Here is a 13,369-nt window from a genome sequence, read left to right on the forward strand (position 1 = left end):
TGTTCTGTTGCTTTGTAAATGATACCTTTCTGTTATAGAAATAAAAAATGGTTTAAATGAAGTAAGATTTTGATTATTCAAGATATCTTTAATGCTTATCTTCAGGTTGGCAATTCTTCATTTCTATAACTTCCTGTTACAGAGATGTAGAATTTGGATAAAAAAAGATCAATATATATTTGTTAAAGAGTATTTGTGCGTAGGGGGAGAGACATCCGGAGTGGGGATTCAGCAGGTGGGTGAATATGCCCCCTTACTATTACTGAAAGGGTTAGGGGGGTTAAGGGTCTTATTCGGAAGGGGGGGGATGTGTCTGGGAGGTCCCGGGTATCACAACGGTTAAATGCATTTGAAATGCGCTTTGGTAGGGGTGGGTGTGTCCCATCCCCCTGGGAAGGAGGAGGGGTAAGGGAGTGGAGGGGGGGGGGGGAATGTTAATGGGATGGGAGGAGCACCAGCCATTCCAACGCAAACAAACGTTACACGTCAACGCCGCTGTTCACAAACGCTAATTAAGACGAGTGTATGTGTTGGATCGTATGAATGTCTTCTTCTTCTTCTTCTTCTTCTTCTTCTTCTTCTTCTTAAAGGGTTAACGAGAAAGGGAGAAAGATAATCTTTTGAGTTGATCCTTTCTTTTGGATGCTGTTCTTACTAGTACTACTAAAGCGGATGTGTGGATATTGTAGATTATCACTTTTATCGCGTTATTTCGTGTATCCACACAATCACTGTAGATACTGCTTTTTGTATATTCCATGTATATGGCCCTCAGCTGATATAAAGGATATTATTATTATTATTATTATTATTATTATTATTATTGAAGTCTTAGTTTCCTGAAGTATTATTATTATTATTATTATCATTATTACCAATATGCCTGTTTTCCTTAAATAGTATGACTCCAGAAGGTGTGATATGTCTGTTAGAGTGAAGTTGCTAGTCCCATGCCTTTCTCGACCCTAGAAGAAGGTCACCACAGTCGTCTAAAGCCAGGTACTTAATTGACAGTTGTTTGATTTTATGAACTTTTGGCAGACAAATAAAGCACTGAGTACTTCCGGCTATTCAGCGCTAAGACAGTGAAAAGAGAGAGTTGGAGGGGTTGAACAGCAAGGTAAAGAGATCCAGAAAATAAAGGATGCAGCAGTTAGAGGGGCTGGACAGCAAGGTTGAATAAAAGAAAGTGGGAATGGAGGTAAAGTAAAAAGCTAAAAATGTGGGTGCAGCTTGGGGCTGTAGGGACGCTTGCCAAAAGTAATGCCTACAGTACACCACATGAGCTGTGCTGATGGCCTGAAATGATGAAATCCCTTCCCTCATATCCTTCCCACCAGTTCTGCATGACTGAAGGGACTACCTAAGCATCTATTTGCTTTTACATTGCTTAGTCATTTCCATAGGGATGTAATGCCGTCAGTGTACCTCACGCGGTGCACTGTAGGCATTACTAAAGGTTCTTTGCAGCATCCCGTCGGCCCCTAGCTGCAACCCTTTTCATTTCTTTTACTGTACCTCCGTTTATATTCTCTTCCATCGTACTTCCAACCCATTCCTAACAATTATTTCATAGTTCCTCCAGTTACACCTTTCAAACCTTCTTACAGTCAGTTTCCCTTTCAGCGCTGAATGACTACACAGGTCCCAGCGCTTGGCCTTTGGGCTGAATTTAAATTCCATCGCTTAGGCACAGCGCTTTTCTTTCGCTCTGGCGATAATGAACTGAACTGTACCCTTGCAAATTAATATCAGTGACAATGGAATGTCAGATAGGCCTACTCTCTACAAATACCCAAGGCGTCAGGGCGAGATTCAGTGGCCTATGATTTCTATCATATTTTCGTATGACAGAAAACGACTCCAAGGGTTCAGTGACCTAACATATATATATATATATCATCAGAGGAACAGTGGCTGTGCCTGTCGAGAAATCTGATGCGGTTTTCAGCTGGTTTGTCTTTACTCATTGCAAGGTCTTACTTATTCTCTCGTGGCTGTGGTACAGACAGAGTCGAGAGACGTTGGTGAGTTCGGGTCACTTCTAAAGGTAAAAATATTCAGTTATGAATGGGATTATTCCCTTGTTTTTGTTTATATTAGTGTGGTGTGTGTATGTGTGTATATATAGATATATGTATTTGGTAAAAAGTGACCAGTAGATTCTACATATATGTGTATATGTATATCCACACACATGCACTTAATTGTGTGCGTGTGTGTATGCGTGTGCGCGTCTACAATCAGAAGGGCGGACCTACTGCAGCCATGTCCTCTTAATTGCAGCCGATTGTCACCTGAGAAAAATGGACTTCAGGTGCCCAATTTGCTTGTCCCCTGGCCTGCAGAGGTAGCCTGGCAGTCAGTGTTGCCAGTCATGTGTCGACGATTTTATCAGCTGAGTGAGATGCACCACGCAGCGTTACCAGATGACGGTGCACCTTTCTCCGGGCGCGCGTGCGTCTGTGTTTCTGCCGTTACTTTTGTTTGTTTCTGTACCCTTTTATTTCGTTTGGCTTTTGGTTCTTTTGGTGTTGGTCATTTGTTGTGGCTTTTGTACTTTTTTTTTTTTTTTGCTATTTTTTATCAATTTTTTATAGTTAATCTTGATGTGCGTTTTGAGTCATTGTATCATTGTGATTTGGGTTGGCTCTTTTATATAGGTTTTGGTTCAAGGTCTTATTCTCTCTCTCTCTCTCTCTCTCTCTCTCTCTCTCTCTCTCTCTCTCTCTCTCTCTCTCTCGTTGCATGGACTCACTGACCTGGCCGGACTACATCACATTCTCTTTTTCTCTGTCCTTGATCTCTCTCTCTCTCTCTCTCTCTCTCTCTCTCTCTCTCTCTCTCTCTCTCTCTCTCTCTCTCTCTCGTTAGAGCGTTTTAATATTCATGTACAAGCAAAGCTGCTGTGTCTCCCTCACTCTGTCTCTCTCTCTCTCTGTCGCTCTCTCTCTCTCTCCCTCTCTCTCTCTCTCCCTCCCTCCTCGAGCATCTTATTGCTTGAACGCAAGGAAAGCCTCCCTCTCTCCTCTCTCTCTCTCTCTCTCTCTCTCTCTCTCTCTCCTCGAGCAGCTAATTGCTTGATTGCAAGCAAAGCTTTCTTCCTCTCTCTCTCTCTCCTCGAGTATCTTATTGCTTGATTGCAAGCTCTCTCTCTCTCTCTCTCTCTCTCTCTCTCTCTCTCTCTCTCTCTCTCTCTCTCTCTCTCTCTCTCTCTCTCTCTCTCTCCTGACTTTAGGGTCTGTGTCATTTAAGATAGGAATATGTTGCAGTGCCTTCATTGCAGAATAAAAAGAGAAAAATGTTTGCAGATATATTTCTGAAGTCATTTGTACTTGTTGCTTTTAGAACTCAAACTTTTAGATGGTTTAATAATGGGGCTTCTCTCTGTCTGGTTTTATTATTATTATTATTATTATTATTATTATTATTATTATTATTATTATTATTATTCAGAAGATGAGCCCTATTCATATGGAAGAAGCCCACCAAATGGGCCATTGACTTGAAATTCTGTAAGCTTCCAAAGAATACTATGGTGTTCATTCGAACTGCAGAGAGAATAGATCAGTTATTTGAAAAACAAATAAATTAACAAATCAATAAATAAATACAAAAGTAAGTAAAATATTAAAGTAAAATTAAAGATCAGAAATTAACAAATTAATAATTAGGAATTGGAACAGTTGGTAATGTAGTAATGTATACCATTCTTCTATATATCATTCTACGTTGTTTCTGATGTCATTCTTTTGCAGATTAACTAGCATCTAACTCGTAGGGAGGTAGTATTGTCAGTGCACCTCACAGGGTGCAAGGCATTACTAAAGCTCAGCGTCCTCGAAAGGCCCCTAGCACCTCTTTCATTCCTTTTTACCTCCTTTCATATTCCCTTTCTCCCATCTTGCTTTTGCTAACAATTATTTCATATATTAACTGCTTTGAGGTTTTTCCTCCTGTTCCATAAACCTTCTTACTGTCAGTTTCCGTTTCAGCGCTGAATGGCCTCAGGTCTCAGTGCTTGGCCTTTGGCCTAAATTCTATATTCAAATCAACTAAGCTAAAGGTTATTTTGTACAGGGCTTAGTTTCAGTATTTCATTTTTCGTTTAAGAAAGATTTTTTTTTTATTACGGCATGTACATTGCAGGGATTTTTTTATACGTTTGTTAAGAAAGGGTTATAAAGAATTTGTTGGTGTGCAGATGTACTTTCAGGAGTGTAGTCTAAGATTTTCCGTAGGATGTATAAACATAATTTCGAAATTAATTTTACTGTGTATGCAGGTGTACTTCCAAAAAAAGTAATTTTTAATATTTTTCTAAAAAAGTAATTTTTCATATTTTTCAAAAAAAAAAAAATTTTTCGTATATTTTTCTAAAAAAAGTAATTTTTCATATTTTCCTAAAAGTAATTTTTATTATTCCTAAAAATGTAATTTTTTATATTTTTCTAAATTAGTATTTCATATTTTCAAAAAGTAATTTTTAATATTTTCCTTTAAAAATCGCGATTAATATTTTTTTTAAAAAAGTCATGTTTAATATTTTCCAACAAAAAGTAAATTTTATGTTTTCAAAAAAAAGTCATATTTAATATTTTCTAAAAAGTATTTTTAATATTTTCATAAAAAAAAAATTTTAATATTTTCGTAAATAAAGTAATTTTTATATTTTCCTAAAAAGTAATTTTTTATATTTTCCAAAAATAAGTAATTTTTAATATTTTCCAAAAAAGTCATTTTTAATATTTTCCTAAAGTAATTTTTAATAATTTCCTAAAAAGATCATTTTTAACATTTAAAGAAAAGTAAATTTTGATATTTTCCTAATTGACCTGTGTATGAAATTTTTAAAGAAGTGAATCTACATCTGCAGGTACCTTCAAGAAATATATGTTTTCAAGATATTCCCAAATACACTTGCCCATGCGTCTAACTTTATGATGCATCTAAAATGATCTCCATTGGCTTAGCATGAAAGTATGTTCATAACGAGTGTGTGTGGGTGCAGGCATACTTTGAAGAAACAAGATTAACTTTTTGCCATGTTCTTTTTTCGAGACGTCTTAGAATCTCGAGAAGAAACTCAAAAAACAAAAACAAAAATAAAATTAAAATAACGTGTTTCAGATAGCATGTTGCCTGCCAGGGACTAGGGTTGAGATTGGAGAGAATTAAATTCCCTGTGTGTGTGTGTGTGTGTGTTTGTGTGTGCGCGTGCGCAATTACTGAACTGTGGGTGTGTCTGGGATTCTGGTACTTATATAATTCGGTGGCTAATTCATTTAATTCTGTCTCTTTCACTCTCTCTCTATGTTTGTTTGTTAGTTGACGCGTATGTGTATATATAGTCAGTGATTGTTACGTTTCTATAATGTTCGTATGAGTTCATGTTGAGTGCTCTCTCTCTCTCTCTCTCTCTCTCTCTCTCTCAGGTAGTCATAACACAGTTTTCGCACTAGCTGTGTATTTTTTATATATTTGTGTCTGATTTTGTTTCACTCACATAAATAAATTATTTTACTCAAACCCAAAATACTACAGCAATAAGCATTATACAAAGGAGAGCATCTATCCTTCTGACAGAGTATCTTATCCCAGAATGAATCTGTACTTTCCTTTGTAATTCCCAGATTATGAATTCTGTCCATTCTTTCGTGTTCCCGCGTTCATGATATCTTCATTCTTTAACCGTCACAAAAAAACAAAAAGCTTATTTGACTTTTTCGTTTTTTCTCTATTATTTTGTAGTTTTGGGTTCTAAAAAATGTATGCAGTTATGTAGGCCGACGGAAAGGGCAACAATGTTACGGAATTGAATAAAAAATTTAAGCCAAAAGCCAAGCACTGGAGAGGGTGAAAAGTAAGATGGAAAAAAGAGAATATGAAAGGAGGTACAGTAAAAGGAACGAAAGGGGTTGCAGCTAGGGGCCTAAGGAAGGGACACTGCAAAGAACCTTATTAAGTAGAATGCCGACAGTGCACCGCATGAGGTGCACTGACGGCGCTACCCCCGTTGTTATTACGGGTCATAGTTGTGAATAGTCATGGGGTTTGCGTTAAGGATCGGTACTTGGATTGACAGGCGATGGACTGACTGAGTTTTATAAGTTGTGAAGCATGTGGATAGTTTAGATGTTATATGAGCAAGTGCAGTAATAATAATAATAATAATAATAATAATAATAATAATAATAATAATAATAATAATAATAATAATAATACTTCTGAACTATGCGATAAAAACAGCCCATCATATTTTAGTAATAAAAAATAATAATAATAATAATAATAATAATAATAATAATTCTAATGAATAATAAAAAAGTCCCCATATTCTAATAATAATAATAATAATAATAATAATAATAATAATAATAATAATAATAATTCTTCTGAACGATGTGATAAAAACAGTCCCTTATATTCTAATAATAATAATAATAATAATAATAATAATAATAATAATAATAATAATAATAATAATAATAATACTTCTCAACGATGTGATTAAAACATCCTTATATTCTAATAATAATAATAATAATAATAATAATAATAATAATAATAATAATAATAATAATAATAATAATAATAATAATACTTCTGAACGATGGGATAAGATAAAAAGTTCCTCATATTCTGATCAGCAAATTTTAATTAAAAGTTTTCACTATAAGTTTTTTTTTTTATCAAGCCACATTTTGTAGAATCACATACTAACAAAACTCCACGGCATCTACACTGAACATTTCCCCAAAACTTGCCATCCATCCATTCCCCGTAAAATGCGACGCCAGAGCAAGCATTAAATCGCCCATTCTTTAACGCAACAGTGCCGCGCACTATAATAGAATCACCATAATTCCTCTCACGGAGGACAGAGACATTCAAACCAGTAAAGTTAAAAGCAGCTTCCAATTGCCTTGTGTCAACACGGGCCTTGAAATTGCCGAAATCCGACTCAAGCAACACTCTGCAATTACTTGTTGTCGAGTGGTCCTTGTCCGCAAGGCTGGAGGTCTTAGGAAGAAAAGGGGATTTTCGTCCTTACCATGTACTGGACATGATTATTTTTGTCTGCTTTTTTCGAGATAGGCTTCCTATCTCGCACATGTTTTGGGATGTTCTAGTTAGCATAAGTAGGTGTTGGAATTACTGTCTTTGCTTGTTGGAGGTGCTGAAGTGACATTAGATTTTCTACCAGAAAAAAAAAGAAAACGATAGCGGACTTGCAATTTCCAGGTTTATGTGGGAAATTGAACCTGGTGTTAAATTTGTTAGAATACTCAAATTTCAGTGGCTCGCCTTCCTTTATGGTGAAATGATGTTAATTTTTGTTGTGGTGTAAAATTGTGTTTCAGTTAGTCAAAGTTTGAGTGGTTCAGCTTTATAGTGAAAAGATATTGATTTCTGTTATTTTTGACGAGAGATTGAACCATTTTAGTTTTCTGTAAAAGAAAACTATTGTGCCGGCTTTGTCTGTCCGTCCGCACCTTATTCTGTCCGCACTTTTTCTGTCCGCCCTCAGATCTTAAAGACCACTGAGGCTAGAGGGCTGCAAATTGGCATTTTGATCATCCACCCTCCAATCATCAAACATACCAAATTGCAGCCCTCTAGGCTCAGTAGTTTTATTTTATTTAAGGTTAAGGTTAGCCATAATCGTACTTCTGAAAACTATATAGGATAGGCCACCACCGGGCCGTGGTTAAAGTCTCATGGGCCGCGGCTCACACAGCATTATACCGAGACCGCCGAAAGACGTCTGTTTATGGTGGCCTTGATTATACTCTGTAGCGGCTGTACAGAACACTCGATTGCGCCGAAGAAACTTCGGCGCATTTTTTACTTGTTTATTTTTGCTAAGAGACTTTGCTTTTGGTTCGTCCATGATCTTTTGGTGGCTAGGATTACGAAAAAAATTTATTTTCTCAGTTTTGGCACAAATTTGACCTAAGGCGGACTTTGTGACTTGCAATAAGTGGTAAGATTTTGGGGGAAATCAGAATCTGAACTAGTAACTTTTCGGGTGTTGGTAGATTTCTCAGCCTTTGGGGAAGGTTTGTAGAAAAAAGAAAATTCTTGAATTTATTTAGCAATGGTTGTAATATACAATAGCCCCAATTAAGCTGGGAGCTTGTTGCGTTTTCAGAAATATGTTTGTGTGTGTGTGTGTGCGTGTGTGTGTATAGTTGGGTGTGTGGGGATTTTACCATAATTTCTCAAGATTGGATAACTATTCATTATGAAATTGACTAATATTTCATAATAATATATATAATATATATATATATATATATATATATATATATATATATATATATATATATATATATATATATATATATATATATATATATATATATATATATATAATACATATAAAGAGAGAGAGAGAGAGAGAGATAAGAAAACGAGGAAGAGGCAGTAGGAAGTGAGTGTGCAGTATGCAGCCAAGAGTGCATACGCGCGCGTGCTTCTGAGCAAACAACCATTATTTGTGCTTGGCAAACACTTAACGCCTTTTGGTGCTTGCAAGCAAACAATACAGTAACGAAGGATGCTGGTTTTGTCTCTTTTTAGGCCCGTCGCTTATTTGCGCGGTGAGAGATGAGGAGTCCGGTTGGTTGATTGATTGATGGGTGCTAAAGCTGGCGTCGCAACGTTTGGGGTTTGGGAATCTTTCGTTGTTTTGAGCGTTTTATGATTTTGTTTGATCTTACTCGAGAAGAACTTGTGGTACTCTCTCTCTCTCTCTCTCTCTCTCTCTCTCTCTCTCTCTCTCTCTCTCTCTCTCTCTCTCTGTCAAATTTAGTGTTATGAATCGATTCTCTCTCTCTCTCTCTCTCTCTCTCTCTCTCTCTCTCTCTCTCTCTCTGTCAAATTTAGTGTTATGAATCGATTCTCTCTCTCTCTCTCTCTCTCTCTCTCTCTCTCTCTCTCTCTCTCTCTCTCTCTCTGTCAAATTTAGTGTTATGAATCGATTCTCGCTCTCTCTCTCTCTCTCTCTCTCTCTCTCTCTCTCTCTCTCTGTCAGATTTAGTGTTATGAATCGATTTCTCTCTCTCTCTCTCTCTCTCTCTCTCTCTCTCTCTCTCTCTCTCTCTCTCTCTCAATTTGGTGATTGCATATTTTGTTTAAATCCAAATCATCATCATCATCATCATCATCATCATCATCATCATCATCATCATCTCTCTCTCTCTCTCTCTCTCTCTCTCTCTCTCTCTCAATTTGGTGATTGTATATTTTGTTTAAGTCCAAATCATCATCATCATCATCATCATCATCATCATTATTATTATTATTATTATTATTATTATTATTATTATTATTATTATTATAAGCTTCACGGATGCTGTTTGCGGAAATGAAGGCCAACGTCAAAACACCTTGTTATTATTACTTTTACATTTTCCAGTGAATAAAATTTACAATAAACTCCATAAGCATTCAGGGCGAATGAGAAATTCCTGGAAACATAAGTTCTCGTTCGGTATGCCTTGGGAATGACAGGTAATTTATCCACAATGCGGAGAAAATCCGCAAATGCCAATAGGGAATAGGGTCTGCTTTGCTTCCAGAGAGAGAGAGAGAGAGAGAGAGAGAGAGAGAGAGAGAGAGAAACTTATTATATGAATATAAATTTCTCTCGCATTCTTTTAAAAACTTTTCTCTCTGTCAAGTTTTAATTTCTCTCTCTCTCTCTCTCTCTCTCTCTCTCATCCATTCCGTAAGTTGAGTCACTCTTATCATCTTTTAGTGCTGACTCCTGGCTTCTCCATCTTCCCCATCATCATTCATAATTGTCTCCTTTACGAGACTTGGCTGTAAGTCAAGGTCTGCAGGGTGGGGAAGGTTGACCTTGAAAACTTTTATACAAGTGCTCTGAGTCTCCAAAGGAATTATATCCTTGTAGCAAGTCTCCAGTAGTTGTCAATTGTCGAACTTTTTATATCATAATTATTACCCCTTTCATTCCTTTTACTCTGCCTCCGTTCATATTCTCTTTCTTCCAACTGCTTTGAGGTTTTCCTCCTGCTACACTTTTCAAACCTTTTACTGCCAACTTCCCTTTCAGCGCTGAATGACCTTTGACCTAAATACTATATTCTCTCTCTCTCTCTCTCTCTCTCTCTCTCTCTCTCTCCACTTTAATTTATCAGTCCTATAACATTCTATTTTTATCGTTATTTATATTTTGTTTATCGTTATTTATATTTTGTTATTCATAATTTTTATTTATATTTTGTTATTATTCTTGATAACGAGATTGTTGGCGCGCGCTACCCACGCTGGAACCCGGGGCTGCTGTCTCCCCTACCCTCCTGATCCCCTACCTACCCCGCCTCCACCTGGAGCGGACAAACCGGTTTGCTAGGGGTGGGTGGCTGTGTCATGCTACCTTACTGTCACCCGGGAGGACAAAGAAGTTCCTCTCGGATTTTATCATTATAGATGATAAATATAACGATGATTAATGCATTGCGTTTTTTCGTTAGTGACGTTGTAATAATGATAAGCCTGAATGCTTTCGACGCTGCAGTCATCTTGAAATGTCTACACCTTGAAATTAATCCCTCAAGGGGATAATGTTTGGATATTTTTAGTTTCGAACAATAGGAAAGGAAAGGCAATGTTCTGCTGAATCAGCACAGATATGAGAGAGAGAGAGAGAGAGAGAGAGAGAGAGAGAGAGAGAGAGAGAGAGAGCAATGAAAAGTATATGATGGGTATTCAGTATTCTTGATTATGTTCTACAGCACGCAGTGGTGTGTGTGTGTGTGTGTGTGTGTGAGAGAGAGAGAGAGAGAGAGAGAGAGAGAGAGAGAGAAAGAGAGAGAGAGATTGAGCTTGAAGCATTCCGTTTGTCAAACTAGGTTTGCAGCTCTGTTTGTAATAATAATAATAATAATAATAATAATAATAATAATAATAATAATAAATAATAATCTGACGTAGGAGTCACGTTTTAGCCTCGAACTGTTTAATTCTCTTTTTAAAAGTCACCAAAGGTAACTTTGGAGATGAACAAAATTAACATTTGAAGGTTTAAAATCGTAATTTGAGAAATTGAGACCAAGTTTATCACAACTAGAATTGTTCAGTCATTTTTCGGCCTCAAATCCCACCCCTTAGTAAAATTCTCTGCCAAGTTCTCTCTCTCTCTCTCTCTCTCTCTCTCTCTCTCTCTCTCTCTCTCTCTCTCTCTCTCTCTCTCTCTCTCTCTCTCCCCTGCTGTGACACAAGCTAATGTTTAACTTGTATTAAAGTTCCTGCCCTTAAACATTTAGCAATTAGGTTTTTGAATGGTTCTCTCTCACACTGTCTTCCAGTTGCAAGTGGTTGCACTTATAGATTGAATCTTGTTTAAATAATCTCTCTCTCTCTCTCTCTCTCTCTCTCTCTCTCTCTCTCTCTCTCTCTCTCTCTCTCTCTCTCTCCACTTTATTTATCAATCCTATAACAAAATATCTTCTAATTCTATCATCACTAAATTAAGACCACTCTCTCTCTCTCTCTCTCTCTCTCTCTCTCTCTCTCTCTCTCCCACTTTTCTTTATCAATCCTATAACAAACTTTTTCCAATTCCATCATTACCTCTCTCTTTCTCTTTTCTTCATCAGTCCTGTAACAAACTTTTTTCCAATTATATCATCACCAAATTAAGATCTCTCTCTCTCTCTCTCTCTCTCTCTCTCTCTCTCTCTCTCTCTCTCTCTCTCTCTCTCTCTCACTTTATTTATCAACCCTATAACAAATTTTTTTCCAATTCCATCATCACCAAATTAAGACCTCTCTCTCTCTCTCTCTCTCTCTCTCTCTCTCTCTCTCTCTCTCTCTCTCTCTCTCTCTCTCTCTCTCACTCAGTGTAAGCACACTTGCATTTTATTCATGCTATCCCACATTCCATAGATGACAAAAACAATGAAATGTCAAATAAGAAATTCACTTTACTAGACTCAGAAGTGTCACATTTAAAAAAGATATAAAGATCAGAGAAAGTTAAAGAGATAAGAGACATTTTGGTGGGGGTGGGGCGGGGGCGGGGGGTTAAGAGATAGAAAGAGGCACCGAGAGAGATGTCTGAGGTTGGTTCAAGAAAATACACATTTTATGGTTGATTTGCTCAACGAGGGAAGAGAGAGAGAGGTTCAAATTTTTTTTGCTTTCCAGAAAGAGAGAGAGAGAGGGGGGGGGAAATTTCATCTTTTTTCTAGTAGAGAGAGAAAAAGAGAGAGAGAGAGGGTATTGCTTTCCAGAAAGAGAGATTTCATCTTTTTATTTTCTATTAGAGAGAGAGAGAAAAAGTTTAAAATTTTTTTTTTGCTTTCCTGAAAGAGAGATTTCATCTTTTCTATGAGAGAGAGAGAGAGAGAGAGAGAGAGAGAGAGAGAAAGTTTTAAAAATTTTTATGCTTTCCAGAGAGAGAGAGAGAGAGAGAGAGAGTTCATCTTTTTCTATGACAGAGAGAGAGAGAGAGAGAGAGAGAGAGAGAGTTTCAAAATTTTCTTTGCTTTCCAGAAATAGGGAGAGATTTTATCTTTTTTTTCTATTAGAGAGAGAGAGAAAGTTTCAAGATTTTTTGCTTTCCAGAGAGAGAGAGAGAGAGAGAGAGAGAGAGAGAGAGAGCAGACCAGTGGAATGAGATATTTCTTTAATAGCTTTCCTCCGGAGGCAAACTTTGACACGCTTTTTCTCCGAACTTCTTGAGCACAATTTTCAGGAAAACTTTAATTCATAAAAGCCTTTGCACCCTGGGGTAAGATTGCCATTATGAGTTAATTGTAGCATTATAAGTTAATTGTAGCATTATAAGTTTATTATAGCATTTTAAGTTAATAATAGCATTATAAGATTATTATAGCATTTTGAGTTAATTACAGAATTTTAAGTTAATAATAGCATTTTGAGTTAATCATAGCATTATAAGTTAATTATAGCATTATAAGTTCATTATAGCATTTTAAGTTAATAATAGCATTATACAGCATTGTAAGTTAATCATAGCATTATAGTTAAGTATACCTTAGTTTTACCAGACCACTGAGCTGATTAACAGCTCTCCTCGTTAATAATAGCATGATAAGTTAATTATAGCATTATAAGTTAATAATAGCATTATAAGTTAATTATAGCATTATTGTTAATTACAGCATTATAAGTTAATTGTAAGTTAATTATCGTATAAAGTTTCCTGTTCCACGTTTCCAGGCATCAAGTCACAGGTAAAATTCAGTAACCAATAATGAGCTTATATATATATATGTATATAAATGTATATATATATATATATATATATATATATATATATATATATATATATATATATATATATATCAGCTGAAGCCTCAGGAAAACCTTG

Source organism: Macrobrachium rosenbergii, chromosome 33 (genome assembly GCF_040412425.1).
Source record: "Macrobrachium rosenbergii isolate ZJJX-2024 chromosome 33, ASM4041242v1, whole genome shotgun sequence".
Lineage (NCBI taxonomy): Eukaryota > Metazoa > Arthropoda > Malacostraca > Decapoda > Palaemonidae > Macrobrachium > Macrobrachium rosenbergii.